Source organism: Carcharhinus amblyrhynchos, chromosome 27 (assembly GCF_965287045.1).
Source record: "Carcharhinus amblyrhynchos chromosome 27, sCarAmb.v2.hapA, whole genome shotgun sequence".
NCBI lineage: Eukaryota > Metazoa > Chordata > Chondrichthyes > Carcharhiniformes > Carcharhinidae > Carcharhinus > Carcharhinus amblyrhynchos.
Window position 1 is genome coordinate 480,001 of NC_137350.1, and position 25,574 is coordinate 505,574.

Sequence of the window (25,574 nt, forward strand, 5' to 3'; positions counted from 1 at the left end):
GTCAAGGAGTGAGAGAGAATGATAGAGAGAGAGATAGAGAGAGAGGGAGAGAGAGAGAGAGACAGAGACAGAGAGAGTGACTGACAGAGTGAGACACAGAGAGAGTGTGAGGGAGAGAGATAGAGTCAGAGAGAGAGAGACACAGAGAGCGAGAGACCTTGAGAGAGAGAGAGAGACAGTGTGAGAGAGAGACAGAGACAGTGTGAGAGAGAGAGAGATAGAGAGAGTGAGGGAGAGAGACAGAGAGAGAGAGAGAGAGACAGAGAGAGAGAGACAGAGAATGAGAGAGAGGGAGAGAGAGTGAGAGGAATGGAGACAGAGAATGAGAGAGGCAGAGAGAGAGACAAAGAGAGAGAGAGAGAGAGAGACAGAGGGAGGCAGGGAGAGAGACAGAGAGAGAGAGGGAGAGAGAGAGGGAGAGAGCGAGAGAGAGAGACAAAAAGAGACAGAGAGACACACAGAGGGAGAGAGAGACAGAGACAAAGAGTGAGAGAGAGTGACAGAGAGATAGAGACACAGAGCGAGAGACACAGAGAGTGAGAGAGAGATAGACAGAGAGAGAGAGAGACAGGGAGAGAGACAGAGAGAGACAGAGATAGAGAGAGCGAGAGAGAGAGAAAGAGAGACAGAGAGAGACACAGAGGGAGGGAGGGACAGAGGCAAGGAGAGAGAGAGTGACAGAGAGACAGACAGAGAGAGGGAGAGACAGAGTGAGAGAGAGAGACAGAGAGAGGGAGAGAGACAGAGACAGAGAGAGAGAGAGACAGAGTGAGAGAGAGAGAGTGAGAGAGAGAGAGAGGGACAGAGAGAGAGAGACAGAGAGAGAGAGACAGAGACAGAGATATAGAGAGAGAGACAGAGCGAGTGATAGAGACTGAGAGACAGAGGCAGAAGAGACAGAGGGAGAGAGAAGGAGTGAAACACAGAGGGAGAAAGAGAGACAAAGACAAGGAGTGAGAGAAAGTGAAGAAAGACAGAGACAGACAGAGCGAGAGACACCGAGATTGAGAGTGAGAGAGAGAGAGAGACAGAGCGAGACAGAGGGAGAGAGAGACAGATACAAGGAGAGAGAGAGTGACAGAGAGACAGAGAGAGAGGGAGTGAGAGAGACAGTGAGAGAAAGAGATTGTGAGAGAGAGACAGACTGACAGACAAAGAGTGAGACAGAGAGAGGCAGAGAGACTGAGAGAGAGAGAGAGAGAGAGAGACAGAGAGATTGAGAGTGAGAGACAGAGAGTGAGACAGAGAGAGTGAGAGAGAGGGAGTCAGAGAGTGAGAGAGACAGAGAGAGAGTGAGACAGAGTGGGCGAGAGACAGAGAGGGACAGAGAGAGACAGTGTGTGTGTGAGAGAGGGAGAGAAACAGAGAGAGAGTGACAGAGGGACAGAGTGAGAGAGACAGAGTGAGAGAGACAGAGAGAGACGGAGAGAGACAGAGGGAGATAGAGAGAGAAAGTGAGTGAGAGACAGAGAGACAGAGTGAGACAGAGGGAGACAGGGAGAGAGACAGAGAGAGACAGAGACCGAGTGAGTGAGAGAGACAGAGAGAGAGAGACTGAGACAAGGAGTGTGAGAGAGTGACTGAGAGGCAGACTCAGACAGAGCGAGAGACACAGAGAGTGAGAGAGAAAGAGACAGAGAGAGACAGGGAGAGAGACGGAGAGAGAGACAGAGTCAGAGAGAGACAGAGAGAGACAGAGACAGAGAGAGAGAGAGAGAGAGAGACAGAGACAAGGAGAGAGATAGAGTGACAGAGAGACAGAGAGAGAGAGAGACAGAGTGAGAGAGAGAGAGAGAGAGGGACAGAGAGAGAGACAGAGTGAGTGAGAGAGAGAGAGAGAGGCAGAGAGAGGGAGACAGAGAGAGAGTGCAGCATGCTACGGTGCGGAGGGACCTCAGGGTCCTTGTGCATGTGTCGCAAAAACCCAGCTTGCAGGTGCAGCAGGTGGTCAGGAAGGCGAATGGGATGCTGGCCTTTATAGCGAGGGGGATTGAATATAAAAGTAGGGAGGTCTTGCTGCAGCTGTACAGGGCTCTGGTGAGGCCGCAGCTGGAGTACTGTGTGCAGTTTTGGTCGCTGCACTGACGCAAGGATATTTTGGCCTTGGAGGGAGTGCAGAGGAGGTTCACTCGACTGATGCCGGAGATGAGGGGGTTGAACTATGAAGAGAGACTAAATAGACTGGGTCTGTACTCGGAGTTTAGAAGGATGAGGGGGGATCTTATAGAGATGTATAAGATAATGAAAGAGATGGATAGGGTAGAGGTAGAGAGATTGTGCCCGCTTAGAAAGGACAGTAGGACTAGGGGGCACGGCCTCAAGATAAAGGGGGGGGGGCGGTTTAGAACGGAGTTGAGGAGGAACTTCTTCACTCAAAGGGTGGTGAATCTCTGGAATTCTCTGCCCGTTGAAGTGGTGGAGGCTACCTCGCTAAATATTTTTAAGACGCGGGTTGATAGGTTTTTGATAAGAGAGGGGATTAAGGGTTATGGGGAGAAGGCGGGAATGTGGAACTGAGACACGACAGATCAGCCATGATCTTATTGAATGGCGGGGCAGGCTTGAAGGGCTAGATGGCCTACTCCTGCTCCTATTTCTTATGCTCTTATGTTCTCTGTGTCTCTGAGTCTCAGGGTTTCTGTGTCTCTGAATCTCTGTGTCTCTGAATCTGTGTCTCTGATTGTCTGAGTCTCGGTGTCTCTGAGTCTCGGTGTCTCCGTGTCTCTGTGTCTCGTGTCTTGGTGTGTCTGAGTCTGTGCGTCTGTGAGTCTGTGAGTGTGTGAGTCTCAGTGTCTCTGTGTCTCTGTTTCTCTCGGTCTATTAGGCTCTGTGTCCCTGTGTCCATGTGTCTCTTCGCCTCTTCGTCTCTGTTTCTCTGTGTCTCTGAGTCTCTGTGTCTCTGACTCTCTGTGTCACTGAGTCTCTGTGACTCTGTGTCTCTGAGTCTCGGTGTCTCTGAGACTCTGTGTCTCCGAGTCTCTGACTCTCTATGTCTCTGTGTCTCAGTGTCTCGGTGTCTCTGACTCTCTGTGTCTCTGTGTCTCTGAGTCTCTGTGCTCTGAGACTCTGAACCTCGTTGTCTCTGAGTCTCGGTGTCTCGGAGTCTCGGTGTCTCAGAGTCTCGGTGTCTCTGAGTCTCTGTGTCTCTGTGTCCCGCAGTCTCTGTGTTCCTGCGCCTCCTTGTCTCTGAAACTTTGTGTCTCTGAGTCTCGATGTCTCTGTGTCCCTGTGTCTCTGAGTCTTTGAATCTCTGAGTCTCTGAGTCGCTGCGTCTCTGAGTCTCTGAGTCTTTGAATCTCTGCATCACTGTGCCTCAGAGTCTCTGTGTCGTTGGGTGTCAGAGTCTCTGTGACTCTGTGTGTCTGAGTCTCGGCGTCTCGGTGTCTCTGTGTCTCTGAGTCTCGGTGTCTCTGTGTCTCTGAGTCTCAGGTCTCAATGTCTCGGTTTCCCTCGGTCTCTGAGTCTCTGTGTCTCTGATTCCCGCAGTCTCTGTGTTCCTGCGCCTCCTTGTCTCAGAAAATTTGTGTCTCCGAGTCTCTGTGTCCCTGATTCTTTGAGTCTCTGTGTCCCTGTGTCTCGAGTCGCTGCGTTGCTGTGTCTCTGAGTCTCTGTGTCTCTGAATCTTGGTTTCTCGGTGTCTCTGTGTCTCTGTGCCTCTGAGTGTCTGTGTCTCTGGGTCTGGGTCTTGTTGGTGTTTTTCAATTTTGAGGTTCTTGTTGGATTGTTGTTTTTTTTGCAGTTGCGGTTGTTGTTGAAATTGTTGATGGTTTTCAAATCTGAGATTGTTGCTGAACTTGTTTTGTATTTAATTTTTTGGTTGGTGGAAATATTGGTGTTTATTTCTTTCTCAGGTTGTTGTTGGATTTGTTGATGGTTTTCGATGTTGAGGTTGTTGTTGGAGTGTTGCTGTTCTTTGCTATTGAGGCTGTTGTTGCATTTGTTGGTGTTTTTCAATGTTGAAGTTGTTGTTGGATTGTTGCTGTTCTTTGCTGTTGAGGTTCTTGTTGAACTTGTTGGGTTTTTTTTCAATTTTTAGGTTGTTAGAATTTTTTTTTCATTCTCAGGTTATTGTTGGATTTGTTGGTGTTTTTAATTTTGAGGTTGTTGTTTTCAATATTGAGGTTGGTGTTGAATTTTTTGGGTTTTTTCCAATACTGAGGTTGTTTTTCAATTTGTTGGTGTTTTTTGCAGTTGTGGTTGTTGTTGAAATTGTTGGAGTTTTTCAGTTTTGAGGTTGTTGTTGAACTTGTTTTGTTTTTAATTTTTTGGTTGTTGGAAATATTGGTGTTGATTTCTTTCTCAGGTTGTTGTTGGATTTGTTGGTGGTTCAGTTTGGGTTTTTGTTGGATTTGTTGGTGTTTTTCAATGTTGAGATGGTTGTTTGAGATGGTTGTCCAAACCACATTGCCTCGTACTGTCCCAAGATGTGTAGGTTAGGTTGATTGGCCATGACATATTGCCCTGCAGTGTGTCAATGTTGTACGAAATTGTTGGTGTTTTTCAATGTTTAGTTTGTTGTTGGAATTTTTTTTCATTCTCAGGTTGTTGTTGGATTTGTTGGTGTTTTTTGCTGATATAGTTGAAATTGTAGATATTTTTCAATTTTGAGTTATTGTTGGATTTGTTGGTGTTTTTGTTCATGTTGAGGTTGTTGTTGCATTTGTTGGTGTTTTTCAATTTTTAAGTTTTTGTTGGATTTGTTGGCGTTTTTCAATGTTGAGGTTACAAAGAACAAAGAACAACACAGCCCAGGAAACAGGCCTTTCGTCCCTATGAGCCCCTGCCGCCATTTTAACATTATGCGTGCCCTCCTCTACCCATGACCTTTGTCTACACCTATTGGGGAAGATTGAGGGAAGACTAATTTAGGGACAATTTGTTGCACCAATCAGCCTAAGAGCACATTTTTGGGGTATGGGAGGAAACCGGAGCACCCGGAGAAAACCCACACAACCTCAACATTAAAAAACACCAACAAACCCAACAACAACCTCAACATTGAAAAACACCAACAAACCAAACAACCTCAACATTAAAAAACACCAACAAATCCAACAACAACATCAACATTGAAAAACACCAACAAATCCAACAACAACCTCAACATTAAAATGCACAACAAATCCAAAAACAACCTCAACATTAAAAAACACCAACAAATCCAACAACAACATCAACATTGAAAAACACCAACAAATCCAACAACAACCTCAACATGAACAAAACCACCAACAAATCCAAGAACAACCTCAACATTAACAAAAACACCAACAAATCCAACAACAACTACAACAGTGAAAAACACCAACAAATCCAACAAGAACCACAACATTGAAAAACACAAACAAATTCAACAACAACCATAACAGTGAAAAACATTAACAACTCCAACAATAACTTCTACATTGAAAACAAAGCAACAAATCCAACAACATCAACATTGAAAAACACCAACAAATCCAACAACACCTCAACATTGAAAACATCAACACATTCAACAACCTAGAATCCAAAAAGAAAAACAAATTTAACAACCTCAACAGTTAAAAACACCAACAAGTTCAACAACAACCTCAACAGTTAAAAACACCAACAAATTCAACAACAACCTCAACATTGAAAAACACCAACAAATCCAAAAACAACCTCAACATTGAAAAATACCAACAAATCCAACAACGACCTCAGCATTGAAATACACCAACAAATCCAACAACAACCTCAACATTGAAAACACCAACAAATTCAACAACAACCATAACAGTGAAAAACACTAACAATTCCAACATCAACCGCTACACTGAAAAAAAAACACCAACAACATCAACATTGAAAAACACAAACAATTTCAACAACAACCACAATGGTGAAAGACACCAACAAATTCAACAACAACCTCAACATTAAAACACACCAACAAACCCAACAACTACCTCAACATTGAAAAACATCAACACATTCAACAACTTGGAATCAAAACACAAAAACAAATTGAACAACCTCAACAATTAAAAACACAAAGAAATCCAACAATTTCAACAGTTAAAAACACCAACAAATTCAACAACAACCTCGACATTGAAAAACACCAACAAATCCAACAACAAACTCAACATTGAAAAACACCAACAAATTCAACAACAACCATAACAGTGAAAAAAACTAACAATTCCAACAAGAACCTCTACATTGAAAAAAACACCAACAAATCCAACATCAACATTGAAAACCACAATTTTAACAAGAACCACAACGGTGAAAAACATCAACAAATGTAATAACAACCTGAACATTGAAAAACACCAACAAATCGGTGGTGTTGTGGATGATCTGGAAGGATGGCAAAAGTTGCAGCAGGACATAGATAGGATGCAGGACTGGGCGGAGAAGTGGCAGATGGACTTCAACGCGGATAAATGTGTCGTCGTCCATTTTGGCAGAACCAATGGGATGAACGAGTACACTATCAAGGGCAGAAGTCTGAGTAGTGTTGAGGAGCAGAGGGATCTTGGGGTCCGGGTCCACAGGACTCTTAAATCGGCCTCGCAGGTGGAGGAGGTGGTCAAGAAGGCGTATGGTGTACTGGCCTTCATTAATCGAGGGATTGAGTTTAGGAGTCGGGAGGTAATGCTGGAACTTTATAAGACCCTTGTCAGGCCTCATTTGGAGTATTGTGCGCAGTTCTGGTCGCCTCACTATAGGAAAGATGTAGAAGCTATTGAGAGGGTGCAGAGGAGATTTACAAGGATGCTGCCTGGACTGGGAGGCATGCCTTATGAAGTTAGGTTGAGGGAGCTGGGACTCTTTTCCCTGGAGAGACGAAGGCTGCGAGGCGACCTGATAGAAGTTTACAAAATGTTGAGAGGAATAGATAGGGTGGACTCTCAGAGGCTATTTCCTCGGTTTGAAATGATCGCTACGAGAGGACACAGATTTAAGGTGCGGGGAGGGAGGTTCAGAAGTGATGTTAGGGGTAAGTTTTTCACTCAGAGGGTGGTGAGTGAATGGAATCGGCTGCCGTCAGTGGTGGTGGAGGCGAACTCGCTGGGGTCTTTTAAAAGACTTCTGGATGAGTATATGGGGTTTAATGAGATTGAGGGTTATAGATAGGTCTGTAGGTAGGTAGGTGATGTGATCGGCGCAACTTGTGGGCCGAAGGGCCTGTTTGTGCTGTAGTGTTCTATGTTCTATGTTCTAAATCCAACAAGAACCACAACAGTGAAAAGCGCAAACAAATCCAACATCAATCTCAAGATTGAAAAATATCATCAAATTCAACAACAACCTGAGCATTGAAAAAACATCAACAAATCCAACAACAACCTCAACAGTTAAAAACACCAACAAATCCAACAACAACCTCAAAATTGAAAAACACCAACAAATCAAACACAATCTCAATGTAGAAAAATACCAACAAATCCAACAAGAAACTCAACATTGAAAAACATCAACACATTCAACAACCTGGAATCAAAACACAAAAACAAATTGAACAACCTCAACAATTAAAAACACAAAGAAATCCAACAACTTCAACAGTTAAAAACACCAACAAATTCAACAACAACCTCGACATTGAAAAAAACAACACATCCAACAACAACCACAACCTCAACATTGAAAAACACCAAACAAATTCTACAACAACCTCAACGTTGAAAAACACCAACAATTCCAACACCAACCTCAACATTGAAATACATCAACACATTCAACAACCTAGAATCAAAAAACAAAAAAAACTCAACAATTAAAAACACCAACAAATTCAACAACAACCACAACATTGAAAAACACCAACAAATCCAACAACAACCTCAACATTGAAAACACCAACAAATTCAACAACAACCACAATATTGAAAAACACCAACAAATCCAACAATAATTCCACATTGCAACAAAAACAAAAACAACATTGAAAAACACAAACAATTTCAACAACAACCACAATGGTGAAAGACACCAACAAATTCAACGACAACCTCAACGTTGAAAAACACCAACAAGTAAGTTTGCTGATGACACCAAAGTCGGAGGTGTGGTAGATTGTGAGGAAGGGTGTCGAAGTTTGCAGGGTGACTTGGACAGGTTGCAGAGCTGGGCCGCGAGGTGGCGGATGGAGTTTAATGCGGAGAAGTGTGAGGTAATCCATTTCGGTAGGAATAACAGATGTGTTGAGTATAGGGCTAACGGGAGGACTTTGAATAGAGTGGAGGAGCAGAGGGATCTAGGTGTATGTGTACATAGATCCCTGAAAGCTGGGAATCAAGTAGATAAGGTTGTTAAGAAGGCATACGGTGTCTTGGCGTTTATTGGTAGGGGGATTGAATTTAGGAGTCGCAGCGTCATGTTGCAACTGTACACAACTCTGGTGTGGCCGCACTTGGAGTACTGTGTGCAGTTCTGGTCCCCACATTACAGGAAGGATGTGGAGGCTTTGGAGAGGGTGCAGAGGAGGTTTACCAGGATGTTGCCTGGTATGCAGGGGAGGTCCTATGAGGAGAGACTGAGGGATTTGGGGTTGTTTTCACTGGAAAGAAGGCGGCTAAGAGGGGATCTTATAGAAACATATAAGATGATTAGAGGTTTAGATAGGGTGGATGGTGATAGCCTGTTTCCTCGGATGGAGAAATCTAGCACGAGGGGGCATGGCTTTAAATTAAGGGGGGGTAGTTATAGGACGGATGTCAGGGGCAGGTTCTTTACCCAGAGGGTGGTGAGGGACTGGAATGCCCTGCCTGCTGCAGTTGTAAATGCGCCTAGTTTGGGGGCGTTTAAGAGATTGGTGGATAGGTTTATGGACGAAAAGGGAGTGGTTTAGATTAGTGGGTCAATGTTTTTTTTTAAAAATAAGACTGGTCGGCGCAACATTGTGGGCCGAAGGGCCTGTTCCGCGCTGTAATGTCCTATGTTCTATGTTTAAGTCCAACAACATCTTCAACATTGAAAAACATCAACAAATCCAAAAACAACTTCAAGATTGAAAAACACCAACTAGTACAACAACAACCACAACAGTGAAAAGCACAAACAAATTCAACATCAACTTCAAAATTGAAAAATATCATCAAATTCAACAACAACCTCAACATTGAAAAACACCAACAAATTCAACAACCTCAAAATTGAAAAACACCAACAAATCCAACAACAACCTCAACAATTAAAAACACCAACAAATCCAACAACAACCTCAACAGTTAAAATCACCAACAAATCCAACAACAACCACAACACTGAAAAACATAATCAAATCCAACAACAACCTCAACATTGAAAAACACCAACAAATCCAACAAAAACCTCAACATTGAAAACACCAACATGTTCAACAGCAACCATGACAGTGAAAAACACTAACAATTCCAAGAACAACCACTACTTTGAAAAAAAACAAACAAACCCAACAACATCAACATTGAAAAACACAATTTCAAAAACAACCACAACGCTGAAAAACACCAACAAATTTAACAACAACCTCATAATTGAAAAACACCAACAAATCCAACAAGAACTACAACAGTGAAGAGCACAAACAAATGCAACATCAACCTCAAGCTTGAAAAATATCATCAAATTCAACTACAACCTGAAAATTGAAAAAACATCAACAAATCCAACAACAACCTCAACAGTTAAAAACAACAACAAATCCAACAACAACCTCAACATTGAAAAACACCAACAAGTCCAACAACAGCCACAACAGTGGAAAACACCAACCAATCCAACAACAACGTCAACATTGAAAAAACACCAACAAATCCAACAACAACCTCAGCATTGAAAAATGCCAACAAATTCAACAACCAACACAATGGTGAAAAATACCAACAAACCCAACAGCAACTGTACAGGAGGGGTGGGGAGAATTTGAACGGGAGGGGAACTAGTGTCTTAGCAGGGAGGTTAGCTGGGGTGTTTAGGAATGGTTTAAACTAATAGGGAGGGGGGGTGGGGATGTGGCTGGGAGAGAGTCGGGTGAAAGGAAAATTATCAGGGAGAAGGAGGTTCCGAGGGACGCTTGTGGGTTAAACTGTGTCTGTTTCAATGCTAGGAGTGTGGCAGGGAAAATGGATGAGCTTAGGGCCTTGATGTTTGTGAGGCAGTTAGATGTGGTGGCTATAAAGTGGAACTGAGCCACAACAGATCAGCCATGATCTTATTGAATGGCGGGGCAGGCTCGAGGGGCTAGATGGCCTACTCCTGCTCCTATTTCTTATGTTCTTATGTAACGGAGACGTGGTTATGGGAAGGGCAGGACTGGCAGCTGAATGTTCCTGGGTATAAGTGTTTTAGGTGTGACAGAGGAGGGTTGAAGAGAGGTGGAGGGGTGGCACTGTTAGTAAAGGAGAACATCACAGTAGTGCAGAGGGAGGACGATATGGAAGAGACAGGGATTGAGTCACTGTGGGTGGAGTTGAGGAATAAAAAGGGAGAGATTACATTGCTAGGGGTGTACTATAGGCCACCCAACAGCCCAAAGTCAGTGGAGGAAGGCATTTGCAGGGGCATTTTGGACAGGTGCAGGAAGAATAGGGTGGTTGTAGTGGGTGACTTTAATCTACCTGGAGTGGATTAGAGGGGGCCTAGATCTGGGGGTACGGAGGGAGAGGAGTTTGTGAAATGTGTTTTGGAAGGATCTCTAGAGCAGTATGTAACTAGCCCTACTAGGGAAGGGGCTATACTGGATTTAGTGTTGGGTAATGAGCCGGGGCAGGTGATTGAGGTAGAGGTAGGCGAACATGTGGCTAATAGTGACCACAAGTCCGTCTACTTTAGGGTAAAAATGGAAAGGGACGAGTGCCGGCCGAACTGGAGTGTGCTGAACTGGGGAAAGGCGAGCTATGGCAGGATTAGGAGGGAGCTGCAGGACACTGATTGGGAGGGACTGTTAGCTGGCAAGTCCACGGTTGGCAAGTGGGAGGCTTTTAAGGGCAAAATGAAATGGTTGCACGGGAGGTATGTTCCGGTTAAGCGGAAGGATGGGAAAAGTAGGATTAGAGAGCCGTGGATTACAGGGGGTATCGAAGACTTGGTCAGGAAGAAGAGGGAGGCGTATGTTAGGTTGAAACAACTGGGTACGGAGAGTGCGCTGGAGGAATATAGAGAGAGTAGGAGGGAGCTAAAAAGGGGAATTAGAAGGGCGAAGAGAGGGCATGAAATGGCTTTGGCTGGTAGGATTAAGGAAAATCCAAAGGCATTTTATTCCTATATTAGGAGCAAGAGAGTAGTTAGAGGGAAAATTGGTCCTCTTAGGGACAAAAGTGGGGAGTTATGTATTGAGTCGGAGGGAATGGGGGAACTCCTGAATGAATACTTTGCGTCGGTATTCACGAGGGAGAGGGGTTCAGAATCGTGCGGTCTCTTGGAGGGAGCTGAGGATCAGCTGCAGGAAATATCTATTACGAGGGAGGAAGTGCTAGGGCTTTTAGGCAGCGTAAGGACGGATAAAGCTCCGGGGCCTGATGGTATTTATCCCAGGCTGCTTAGGGAGGTGAAAGATGAAATTGCTGGGCCTCTGGCACAAATCTTTGTCTCTTCTTTGGACACAGGTGAGGTCCCAGAAGACTGGAGGGTAGCAAATGTGGTGCCGCTGTTTAAAAAAGGTAGCAGGGATAAGGGAAATTATAGGCCGGTGAGTTTAACATCGGTGGTAGGGAAATTAATGGAAAAAATACTTAGGGGTAGGATGTATGAGCATTTGGAGCGTTGCGATCTGATTAGGGATACGCAACATGGCTTTGTTAGAGGGAGGTCTTGCCTTACGAATCTGGTGGAATTCTTTGAGGAGGTGACAAAAACGGTTGACGATGGGAGAGCTGTTGATGTCATCTATATGGATTTCAGTAAGGCGTTTGACAAAGTCCCTCATGGTAGGCTGGTAGAAAAGGTTAAGGCACATGGGATACGAGGTCAGGTAGCTAGGTGGATTGAGAACTGGCTGGGCAATAGGAGACAGAGGGTAGTTGTGGAGGGGACTTTGTCCAGCTGGAGGCCAGTGACCAGTGGTGTGCCGCAGGGCTCGGTACTGGGACCTCTCCTCTTTGCAGTCTACATAAATGACTTGGAAGAGAGCGTAGGTGGTGTGATCAGCAAGTTTGCAGATGACACCAAGATGGCAGGGTTGGCGGGTACTGAAGTGGAATGTCAGGTGACACAGCAGGATATAGATAGGTTGGTGCAGTGGGCAGATAGGTGGCAGATGGAATTTAATCCTGACAAATGCGAGGTGATGCATTTTGGAAGGAATAATGCAGAGAGGAGCTATGTGATAAAAGGTAGACTGATTAGGAGTATAGAAACACAGAGGGACCTGGGAGTTCAGGTTCACAAATCCATGAAGGTTGCAACACAAGTGGAGAATGTTGTTAGGAAGGCTTATGGAATGCTAGCCTTCATGGGAAGGGGTATAGAGTATAAAAGCTGCAGTCTAATGCTTCAGTTGTATAGAACGTTGGTTAGACCGCATTTGGAGTGCGTCCAGTTCTGGTCACCTTACTACCGGAAGGACGTGGAGGCTCTGGAGAGGGTTCAGAGGAGGTTTACCAGGATGTTGCCTGGCATGGCGTTTAAGAGATCTCTGGATAGGTTTATGGACGAAAAGGGATTGGTATAGGCTAGTGGGTCATTGTTTTTGTAACTGGTCGGCGCAACATCGTGGGCCGAAGGGCCTGTTCTGCGCTGTAATGTTCTATGTTCTATGTTCTATGTTCTATGGAGGGACTGGGTTACGAGGAAAGGTTGGAGAAACTGGGACTGTTCTCCTTGGAAAGACAGAGGTTGAAGGGGGACATGATAGAGGTATATAAGATACTGAAGGGAATAGATAGAGTCAATAGTGAGAGACTGCTCCCTAGACTGGGTACAAATACGAGAGGTCATGATTTAAGGGTGAGGGGGGAGAGGTATAATTTGGAAGTGAGAGGAAGGTTCTTTATGCAGAGAGTTGTGGGGGTATGGAACGCGCTACCGAGTAGGGTGGTGGAGGCAGGAACGTTGGACTCGTTTAAGGTTCAGTTAGATAGACACATGAGTGAAACAAGGATGGAGGGTTATGGTAGGGCTATTAAAGAAGGTCAGAACCTCGGGAGAGACCAGAAAGGCAGACTTGTAAGTTAACGTTTTTGTCTTTTTATTCCGCAGGTGGAGGCCCACCTCGTTGTCAAACGAGGGGCATGCACACGGTGGGTCGTGCGTGGGCTACTCTTGGAGGTTCCGGGAGTGGCCTAGTACTTCGTGTCGGTGTGTGTGCTTGATCCTGGACCGGTAGACGGGCGCCGCAACAGCTCGGTGACTAGCACTGCTAGCTGTGCAGATACATGGATTTGGGCCAGTGTCTGTGGGAGTTTGCACATTCTCCCTGTGGTTGCGTGGGTTTCCTCCGGGCGCTCCGGTTTCCTCCCACACCCCAAAGATGTGCTCTTAGGCTGATTGGTTTTACCCAATTGACACTATTCTCCCCAGAATCTGGCTAAGTTAGGGGTTCCATTCGTAGACACGCAGGGTAGAATAGGTGTAGAGTGATGTGGCAGTGCGGGCTCATTGGGCCGAAGGGCCTGTTTCCCGTGCTGGGTTGTTCTTTGTTCTTTGTAACAAACACAACTTGAAAAATATGAACAAATCCAACAACAACTTCAACATTGAAAAAACACCAACAAATCCAACAACAACCTCAACATTAAAAAACACCAACAAATCCAACAACAAATTCAACATTGAAATACATCAATAAAGCCAACAACAACCTCACCATTGAAATGCTCCAACAAATCCAACAACAACTATAACATGGAAAAATACCAACAAACTCAACAGCAACATGTCAGCACAGTGGGTAGCACTGATTCTTCACAGCTCCAGTGACCCAGGTTCGATTCCCAGCTCAGGTCACTGTCTGTGTGAAGTTTGCACATTCTGCCCGTGTCTGCGTGGGTTTCCTCTGGGTGCTGCGGTTTCCTCCCACAGTCCAAAGATGTGTGGGTTAGGTTGATTGGCCAGGCTAAATTAAGTTTAGCATCCCGAGATGTAGATGAGTGGAGAATTGGACATGTTAAAATCCCCTTAGTGTCCCAAGATGTGTATGAGAGGTGAATTGGCCATGCTAAATTGTCTCTTAGTGTCCCAAAATGTGGAGTTTTGGTGGATTGGCCCTTAGTGTCCCAAGATGTGTATGAGAGGTGGATTGGCCAAGTTAGTTTCCCAAGATATTTACGAGCTCTGAATTGGCCATACAAAATATCCTCTTACAGTTCCAAGATGTGTCCGAGGTATGGATTGGCAACGTTAAATTACCCCTTTTTGTTTGAAGATGTGTAGGTAAGGTGGATTCCCCCCTAGTGTCCCAAGATGTGTTACTTAGGGGATTGGAGAGCTAATTCTCCCCTTAGTGTCCCAAGATGTGTGCGAGTGGTGGATTGACCATGCTAAATTTCCTTTAGCGCCCCAAGATGTAGATGAGAGGAGAATTGGGCATGTTAAAATCCCCTGAGTGTCCCAAGATGTGTCAGTTAGGTGAATTGGCCATGCTAAATTGCCTCTTAGCGTCCCAAAATGCGTAAGTTAGGGGGATTGGCCATGCTAAGTTCCCCGAAATGTCCCAAGGTGTGTAGTTTAGGTGGAATGGCCATGTTAAATTGCCCTTTAGTGTCCCAAATGTGCATGTTAGGCGGATTGGCCTTGCTAAAATCATCTCAGTGTGCCAAGATGCATGTGAGAAGTGTGTAGGCCATGCTAAATTGCCCCTTAGTGTCCCAAGATGTGTACAAGATGTGGATTGGCCGCGCTAAATTTCTCCTTTAGTGTTTGAAGATGTGTAGGTGAGGTTGATTGTCCCTTAGTATCCCAAGAAGTGGAAGAGATTCGCCATGCTAAATTCCCCTTAGTGTCCCAAGGCATAGATTGGCCATGCTAAATTCCATTAAATGCCCCAAGATGTGTGCGAGTGGTGGATTGACCAGGCTAAATTTCCTCTCGCACCCCAAGATGTGGATGAGAGGAGAATTGGACATGTTAAAATCCCCTTAGTGTCCCAAGATGTGTCGTTAAGGTGGATTGACCATGCTAAACAGACCATTACTGTCCCAAGGTGTGTAGGTTGGTGGATTGGCCACTCTAAATTGCCCCATAGTGTCCCAAGATGTGTATGTTAGGTGGATTGGCGATGAACAATTCATTTTAATGTGCCAAGGTGTGTATGAGACTTATGTAGGCAGGACAAAATATCCCCTAGATGGTCAGATGTGAAGAGAGATGGTAAGGTGTGAGTTTAGATGGTCAGGTGTGAGTATAGATGGTCTGGTGTGAATATAGATTGTCAGGTGTGAGTATAGATGGTCACGTGTGAATAAAGATGGTCAGGTGTGAGTATAGATGGTCTGGTGTGAATATAGATGGTCAGGTGTGAGTATAGATGGTCACGTGTGAATAAAGATGGTCAGGTGTGTGTATAGATGGTCTGGTGTGAATATAGATGGTCAGGTGTGAGTATGGAGGTCAGGTGTGAGTTTTGATGGTCAGGTGTGAATATACACTGTCTGGTGTGGAGAAAGATGGTCAGGTGTGAATATGGATGGGCAGGTGTGAGTATAGATGGTCAGGTGTGAGTATAAATGGTCAGGTGTGAATAAAGATGGTCAGGTATGAATATAGATGGTCAGATGAGATATAGATGGTCAGGTGAGAGTATAGATGGTCACGTGTGAGTATAGATGGTCAGGGGTGAATATAGATGGTCAGGTGTGAGTTTCGATTATGAGGTGTGAGTATAGACAGTCAGGTGTGAGTATAGATGGTCCGGTGTGAGTATAGATGGTCAGATGTGAGTATAGATGGTCACGTGTGAGTATAGATGGTCAGGTGTGAATATAGATGGCCAGGTGTGGGTATAGATGGTCAGGTGTGAATATAGATGGTCAGGTGTAACTATACATGGTCAGGTGTGAATATAGACGGTCAGGAGTGAAGGAAGATGGTCAGGTGTGAGTATAGATGGTCAGGTGTGAATATAGATGGTCAAGTGTGAATATAGATGGTCAGGTGTGAGTTTCGATTATGAGGTGTGAGTATGGACAGTCAGGTGTGAGTATAGATGGTCCGGTGTGAATATAGATGGTCGGGTGTGAGTATAGATTGTCAGGTGTGAATATAGATGGCCAAGTGTGAATATAGATGGTCAGGTGTGAGTATAGATTGTCCGGTGTGAATATGGATGGTCAGGTGTGAATATAGATGGTCAGGAGTGAATATAGATGTTCAGGTGTGAATATAGATGGTCGGAGGTGAGTATAGATGGTCTGGTGTGAATATAGATGGCTAGGTGTGAGTATAGATGGTCAGGTGTGAGTATAGACGGTCAAGTGTGAATATAGATGGTCAGGTGTGAATACAGATGGTCGGGGAGAGTACAGATGGTCAGGTGTGAACATAAATGGTCAGGTGTGAGTATAGATGGTCAGGTGTGAGTATAGATGGTCAGGTGAGAATATAGATGGTCAGGTGTGAATATAGACGGTCAGGTGTGAATATAGACGGTCAGATGTGAATATAGATGGTCAGGTGTGTGTATAGATGGTCAGGGGCGAATATAGATGGTCAGGTGTGAGAATAGATGGTCAGGGGTGAATATGGATGGTCAGGTGTGAGTATAGATGGTCAGGTGTGAATATAGATGGCCAGCAGTGAATATGGATAGTCGGGTGTGAGTATAGATGGTCAGGCGTGGGTACAGATGGTGCGGTGTGATTACAGATGGTCAGGCGTGAATATAGATGGTCAGGTGTGAGTATAGATGGTCAGGTGTGAATATAGATGGTCAGGGGTGAATATAGATGGTCAGGTGTGAGTATAGATGGTCAGGGTTGAACATAGATGGTCAGGGGTGAGTATAGATGGTCAGGGTTGAACATAGATGGTCAGGGGTGAGTATAGATGGTCGGGTGTGAGTAGAGATGGTCAGGTGTGAATCTAGATGGCCAGGTGTGAATATTGATGGTCGGGGTGAATATAGATGGTCGGGTGTGAGTATAGATTGTCAGGTGTGAATATAGATGGTCAGGTATGAATATAGATGGTCAGGTGTGAATATAGATGGTCAGGTGTGAATATAGATGGTCCGTTTTTGAATATAGATGGTCAGGTGTGAATATAGATGGTCAGGTGTGAATATAGATGGTCCGTTTTTGAATATAGATGGTCAGGTGTGAATATAGATGGTCCGGTGTGAGTATAGATGGTCAGGTATGAGTTTCGAGGGTCAGGTCTGAGTATAGATGGTCCGGTGTGAGTATAGATGGTCAGGTGTGAATATAGATGGTCAGGTGTGAGTATAGACGGTCAGATGTGAGTATAGATGGTCAGGTGAGAGTATAGATGGTCACGTGTGAGTATAGATTGCCCGGTGTGAATATGGATGGTCAGGTGTGAATATAGATGGTCAGGTGTGAATATAAATGTTCAGTTGTGAGTATAGATGGTCAGTTGAGAATATCGATGGTCAGGTGTGAGTATAGATGGTCAAGCGTGAATATAGATGGTCAGGTGTGAATACAGATGGTTACGAGTGAGTATAGATGGTTAGGTGTGAATATAGACGGTCAGGTGAGAATATAGACTGTCAGGTGTGAAGAAAGATGGTTAGGGGTGAATATAGATGGTCAGGTGTGAATATAGACTGTCAGGTGTGGAGAAAGATTGTCCGGTGTGCGTACAGATTGTCAGGTGTGAGTATAGATGGTCAGGTGTGAGTATAGATGGTCAGGTGTGAGTATAGATGGTCAGGTGTGAATATGGATAGTCGGGTGTGAGTATAGATGGTCAAGCGTGAGTACAGATGGTGCGGTGTGATTATAGATGGTCAGGCGTGAATATAGATGGTCAGGTGTGAGTAAAGATGGTCAGGTGTAAGTACGGATGGTCAGGGGTGAATATAGATGGTCAGGTATGAGTTTCGAGGGTCAGGTGTGAATATAGATGGTCCGGTGTGAGTATAGATGGTCAGGTGTGAGTATAGATTGTCCGGTGTGAATATGGATGGTCAGGTGTGAATATAGATGGTCAGGTGTGAGTATAGATGGTCAGGTGTGAGTATAGATGGTCAGATGTGAATATAAATGGTCAGGTATGAGTATAGATGGTTAGGTGTGAATATAGATGGTCAGGTGTGAAGAAAGATGGTCAGGGTTGAATATAGATGGTCAGGTGCGAGTATAGATGGTCAGGTGTGAATATGGATAGTCGGGTGTGAGTATAGATGGTCAGGTGTAAGTATGGATGGTCAGGGGTGAATATAGATGGTCAGGTGAGTATATAGATGATCATGTGTGAATATGTGTGAATGGTCAGGGGTGAGTATAGATGGTCAGGTGTGAAGAAAGATGGTCAGGTGTGAGTATAGATGGTCAGGTGTGAAGAAAGATGGTCAGGTGTGAGTATAAATGGTCAGGTGTGAAGAAAGATGGTCAGGTGTGAGTATAGATGGTCAGGGGTGAATATCGGTGACCGGAATTGCGAGTTTCTATCCTGTTTGTAACTAAAACTCCCGATGTATAAATATTGGCTTCTATTTGTGTTCCAGGAGTAATCTGGCAGTCCTTGTTTGGAGCCCGTTTCTCCCACATGTCTGGAATAAAACCCAGAGCTTTGAAATAAAAATCCGCTGTATTTTGACTCATGAACAGTCTCAGAGGTAAATTGTATCAATATCCTCAGTTATTCACGTTGCTTATCTATAAATTCTCTCCGACTGTCATTTTCTCGAACCTGATATCTATTTACAAATCGGAATGGTCCCACATTGTTAGTGATGTCGCTGTCAGTCTCTTACTGGGGAATCTCCCCCATACCAGGCTGTTGGTTTGGATAAAGTTTTAGCCCAGCCCGTCTCTCTGTCGCAGGCCAGACTCCTCATCAACTGAGGACCGTGTCTGTCTAGTGGTTAATACAGGAAAAGGTCCTTTTCCCACCTGACGCAGAATCGTTCTTTATTAGTTTCACCGTAGCCCAGTCTCCTGGTGTCGGCAGTTTGGGAGGATTCCCTTTCTGCCCAGCTTATCCCATCACTGTTGATGTTGTTTGGGAGAATGTTCACTCAGTCCCTCAAACTCTGCCTCTCTGTCTCCCACTCACTCTCCTCCTCCCGTTTGCCCATTACTATCCCAAGATGTGTAGGTTAGGGGGATTGGCCATGCTAAGTTGCCCCTAAGTAGAAGCTATTGAAAGGGTGCAGAGGAGATTTACAAGGATGTTGCCTGGACTGGGAGGCATGCCTTATGAAGTTAGGTTGAGGGAGCTGGGACTCTTTTCCCTGGAGAGACGAAGGTTGAGAGGCGACCTGATAGAAGTTTACAAAATGTTGAGAGGAATAGATAGGGTGGACTCTCAGAGGCTATTTCCCCGGTTTGAAATGGTCGCTACGAGAGGACACAGATTTAAGGTGCGGGGAGGGAGGTTCAGAAGTGATGTTAGGGGTAAGTTTTTCACTCAGAGGGTGGTGAGTGAATGGAATCGGCTGCCGTCAGTGGTGGTGGAGGCGAACTCGCTGGGGTCTTTTAAAAGACTTCTGGATGAGTATATGGGGTTTAATGAGATTGAGGGTTATAGATAGGTCTGTAGGTTGGTAGGTGATGTGGTCGGCGCAACTTGTGGGCCGAAGGGCCTGTTTGTGCTGTAGTGTTCTATGTTCTATGTTCTAAGTGTCCAAGGTGTGTAGTTTCGGTGGAATGGCCATGTTAAATTGCCCCTTCGTGTCGCAAATGTGCATGTTAGGTGGATTGGCCTTGCTGAAATCATCTTAATGATTTCTAAAATCGTTGGAAAGGTGTTAACCCCATATTTCCCTGGAAAGAGTGGCTCTCTGTTGTCCTGCAGGACAAACTGGACCCGATCGCTTCCTCCATCCATCACGGTGTTGGCTCAGCTGTTCTTCTGTTCATCCCTTCCCCCAATCCTGAACTCTGTGGGTGGTGAAATCTCTGTCTGATCCCTAAAGACTTTCCTCAAACTCTCCCCCCCTGTGCAGCCAGTTCTGAGTCTAACTGAAGAGGGATTCCCCGCCTGGATATTATCCCACTGGCCAATATTGTAGCCACGGTTTGAGATGGAAATGCATCGATCAGTAATCGCTAAACAGGAAGTTTTTCCCTTTTATTCCAGGGAACGATCCTGTGAAATCCATTTGCGAGCATTCCCGTGGATCCCCCTCAGCTGCTTTCACACCTTGGTCACCGAATGTTGCCCTGGTTCCACTTGTGTAGACTGAATGTTACCCCCCTGTCTCCATCATCTCTTCCACCACCAACAATTCTCCCTCAAACTGACCAAATGTGTCCTCTGCAGTGTGGCCGACTCCATCTGGAATAAAGTCTGTTGTGTTGCCTCTGGAGCTATTATTTTTTCGTTCCTTCCCCGAACGCTGTCTTGTCTCTTTTTACCCCCACCCCCAGCACCCCCAGCACCCCCTATCTTCTCCAATTCTGTCGTTCCTCATCTGAGGCCCGTCCTCATCCCTGTTTTACACCAATATTTCTTCCCTCTTTGGCTGTTATCTGTTTCACGGCCAACTCTTGTTTGAACAATTCTGTCAGTTTGGGGAGACCCAGTGAGTCTCCTCTGCACCCCCAGGATATCCTTTTCTCAAGTCAGGAGACCAAAACTGCCCACAGTGACTCCAGATGTGTCCTCCCCAGCATCTTATACATAACCTCGCTGCTTTTAAACTCCATCCCTCCAGCAACGAAGGACAAAATTCCAGTTGCCTTCTTCATCCCCTGCTGCAAACTAACTCCTTGAGATTCCTGCACAAGGACACCCAGATCCCTCTGCACAGCTGGGATTTTTTCCCATTGAAAGAATAGTCCATCTTGCTGTTGTTCCTGCCATTTCTTGAGATGACATGGAGCGAATCAAAGTGGCTGAAGACTGATATCTGGGTTGCTGGGGCCCACTGGAGGAGGCCAGGAGGGTCATCGGCTCAGCACTCTGGCTAAAGACTATTGTAGATTAGGTGGATTGGCCAGGCTAAATTCCCCTCAGTGTCCCAAATATGTAGGTTAGGTGGATTGGAAATGCTAATTTGCCACTTAGTATCGCAAGATTTGTAAATAGGGTGGATTCGCCAGACTAAATTGCCCCTTAATGTCCCAAGATGTGTAGATTAGGTTTATTGGCCATGCTAAATTGCCCCTTAGTGTCCCAAGATGCGTACGAGATGTGTATTGGCCATGCTAAATTTCCTTTAGCGCCCCAAGATGTGGATGAGAGGGGAATTGGACATGTTAAAATCTCTGACACGGCCAAAGATGTGTAGGTTGGGTGGATTGGTCATACTAAATTGCTCCTTAGTGTCCCAAGCCGTGTATGAGAGATGGGTTGGCTCTGCTAAATTCCCCTTAGTATTCCAAATGTGTACGAGGTGTGAATTGATCTTGTTAAATTGCCACTTTGTCTCCCAAGCAGTGTACAAGATGTGGATTGACCACGCTAAATTCACTTGAGTCTTCCACAATGTGTACAAGAGGAGTATTTGCCTTGTTAAATTATTCCTTAGTGTCCCAAGATGTGTACCAGACCTGGATTGGCCATCCTTAGATGCTAAAGATGTGGATGAGAGGTCAAGTGGGCATGTTAAAATCCCGTTTGTGTCCCAAGCTGTGTACAAGAGGTGGATTAGCCATGCTAAATTATCCCTTATTGCTAAATTCCCCTGAGTGTCCAATGCTGTGTAGGTTAGGTGGATTGGCCATGCTAAATTGCACATTAGTGTCCCAAGATTTGTGCAAGAGGTGGATTAGCCATGCTAAATTTCCCATGGGTGCACAAGGATGTGTAGGATACGTGGATGGCCATGCTAAGTGGCCCGTTAGTATCCCAAGATGTGTAGATTCGGTAGATTGGCCATGCTAAATTGTCCCTTACTGTCCCAGACTATATACCACAGGAGGATTGGCCAAGCTAAATTGCTAATGAGTGTCCCAAAGTGTGTCGATTAGGTGGATTGGCTCTGTGAATTTGCCCATTAGTGTCCCAAGATGTGGAGATGAGGTAGATTGGCAATGCTAAATTATCCCTTACTGTCCCAAGATATACACTCAATTTGGAGTGGCTATGATAAATTGCCTTTTAGTGTAGGGTGCTGTTTAAAATCTCTGTTTAGTGTAGGGCACTGTTTAAAATCTCCGTTTAGTGTAGGGCACTGTTTAAAATCTCCGTTTAGTGTAGGGCACTGTTTAAAATCTCTGTTTAGTGCAGGGCACTGTTTAAAATCTCCGTTTAGTGCAGGGCACTGTTTAAAATCTCCGTTTAGTGCAGGGCACTGTTTAAAATCTCCGTTTAGTGCAGGGCACTGTTTAAAATCTCCGTTTAGTGTAGGGCCCTGTTTAAAATCTCCGTTTAGTGTAGGGCACTGTTTAAAATCTCCGTTTAGTGTAGGGCGCTGTTTAAAATCTCTGTTTAGTGTAGGGCACTGTTTAAAATCTCTGATTAGTGTAGGGCACTGTTTAAAATCTCCGTTTAGTGTAGGGCACTGTTTAAAATCTCTGTTTAGTGTAGGGCACTGTTTAAAATCTCTGTTTAGTGTAGGGCACTGTTTAAAATCTCTGTTTAGTGTAGGGCACTGTTTAAAATCTCTGTTTAGTGTAGGGCACTGTTTAAAATCTCTGTTTAGTGTAGGGCACTGTTTAAAATCTCTGTTTAGTGTAGGGCACTGTTTAAAATCTCTGTTTAGTGTAGGGCACTGTTTAAAATCTCTGTTTAGTGTCAGGCAATGTTTAAAGTCTCTGTTTAGTGTAGGGCACTGTTTAAAATCTCTGTTTAGTGCAGGGCACTGTTTAAAATCTCCGTTTAGTGTAGGGCACTGTTTAAAATCTCTGTTTAGTGTAGGGCACTGTTTAAAATCTCTGTTTAGTGTAGGGCACTGTTTAAAATCTCTGTTTAGTGTAGGGTACTGTTTAAAATCTCCGTTTAGTGTCGGGCACAGTTTAAAATCTCTGTTTAGTGTAGGGCACTGTTTAAAATCTCTGTTTAGTGTCAGGCAATGTTTAAAGTCTCTGTTTAGTGTAGGGCACTGTTTAAAATCTCTGTTTAGTGTAGGACACTGTTTAAAATCTCCGTTTAGTGTAGGGCACTGTTTAAAATCTCCGTTTAGTGCAGGGCACTGTTTAAAATCTCTGTTTAGTGTAGGGTACTGTTTAAAATCTCTGTTTAGTGTAGGGTACTGTTTAAAATCTCTGTTTAGTGTAGGGTACTGTTTAAAATCTCTGTTTAGTGTAGGGTACTGTTTAAAATCTCTGTTTAGTGTAGGGCACTGTTTAAAATCTCTGTTTCGTGTAGGGCACTATTTAAAATCTCTGTTTAGTGTAGGGCACTGTTTAAAATCTCTGTTTAGTGTTGGGCACTCTTTAAAATCTCTGTTTAGTGTAGGGTACTGTTTAAAATCTCTGTTTAGTGTCGGGCACTGTTTAAAATCTCTGTTTAGTGTCGGACACTGTTTAAAATCTCTGTTTAGTGTCAGGCACTGTTTAAAATCTGTGTTTAGTGTAGGGCACTGTTTAAAATCTCTGTTTAGTGTCGGGCACTGTTCAAAATCTCCGTTTAGTGTAGAGCACTGTTTAAAATCTCTGTGTAGTGTCGGGCACTGTTTAAAATCTGCATTCTGCTCCAGAACCCTGAGCCCTGACCCCGAGTTCTGCTCCTGAAGACTGTCTCTCTCACTCACTCTCTCTCTCTGTCTCTCTGTGTCTCTGTGTGTGTGTCTCTATCTCTTTCTGTCGCTCTCTCTCTCACACTCTCTCTCTCTGTCTGTCGGTCTCTCTCTGTCTCTCTCTTTCCTTCTGTCTCTCTCTCTCAGAGTCAGAGAGAGAGAGAGAGACACATAGAGACAGACAGAGAGAGAGAGACAGACAGAGAGAGAGAGGCAGAGTTAGTTAGAGGCAGTGAGAGAGGGAGACAGAGAGACAGAGAGAGACAGAGACAGAGACACAGTGGGGGAGAGGGAGCCAGAACCCCCTGAATCAGATCCTGAATGAAATGAGTGCTGATTTATTGAACGGTGGAGTTCTCCCCCTCCAGCTCGGAGAGTGTTTGGGAATGAAGGGAATGGGAAAGGACATTCTGAGGCTCTCTGAGATTAGACCTTGGATTGAGGCTGTGTTAAACCCCCCACTCCCCTCACCCTCACCCCCCCAGGGAATGAGGACAATCCTCTCCAGCCCCGAAACTGCCCCAGACACGACTGGAAGGAGTGAGGGGTGGTGGGGTGTCAGTGTCCCCCAGACCCTGTCCTTCCCCCCCGACCATTCAAATCAGACTGGGATTTTCCCCGACATTTATACACCAACCAAACTAACGGATGGAGCAGCGGGGAAGGGGAGAGAGGGAGAGCTTTCCCCCCCACCCTCTCTCCCCCTCACTGTCCTCCCCCCTCACTGCCCTCCCCTTCCCCCCCACCCTCACCCTCTCTCCCCCTCACTGTCCTCACCCTCTCTCCCCCTCACTCTCCTCCCCCTCCCCCACCCTCACCCTCTCACCCCCTCCCCCTCACCCTCTCTCCCCCTCACTGTCCTCCCCCTCACCCTCTCTCCCCATCACTGTCCTCCCCCTCACCCTCACCCTCTCTCCCCCTCACTGTCCTCCCCCCTCCCCCTCCCCCCCACTCTCTCTCCCCCTCAATCTCTCTCCCTGTCACTCTGTCTCCCCTCACTCGCAGTCTGCTGTCCCTCACTCAATCTGCCCATCACTCTCTCTCCCCTCACTCCACCTCCCTTTGCTCGCTACCCTCTCTCTCTCCCATTCACTCGCTCTTCACTGATTCCTCCCTCACTCTATCCCCCCCTCACTCTCTCCCCGTCAGTCCCTCTCTCTCCCCATCACTCTCCCTCCTCTGACTCTCCCTCTCCTTCACTCCCCTCCCTCTCCTCACAATATCTCCCACTCAATTTCTTCACTGCACTCTATTCCTCGAAATCTTTCCACTCACTCTCTCACACTCATTCTCTCCCCCTCACTCTGTTCATCCTCGCTCTCCCTCTCACTCTCTCTTCCCCTCATTCTCTTCTCACCCAGCCTCTCTCTTCCCCTCATTCCCTTCTCCCTCAGCCTCTCGTTCCCTCTCTCCCCCCTACTTTCTCCCTCACTTTCCTCCCCCTCACTCTCCCTCTCAGTTACTTCACACTCCCTCCCTCTCAATTTCCCCTATCTCCACTCAACATCTCCCCTCCTCACTTTCTCCCCCCTCACTCTCCCCACATTCCCTCCCTTCAGACTCTCATCACTTTCTTCCCCTCACTTTCTTAAGGTTTGAGTTAGTTTTAGGGTTAGAGTTAGGATTAGGATTAGCGTTTGGGTTAGAGTTAAGCTTAGAGTTAGGGTTAAAGTTAGGGTTAGGGTTAGGTTAAGTGCTAGGTTTAGGGTTAGATTACGGTTAGGGTTAGGGCTAGGGTTAGAGTTAGGTTTAAGGTTAGTATTAGGATTAGGGTTAAGGTTAGAATTAGGGTTAGGGTTCGGGTTAGGGTTAGGGTTGGAGTTAGGATTAGAGTTACTGTTAGGGTTAGTCTTAGTGTTAGGGTTTGGGT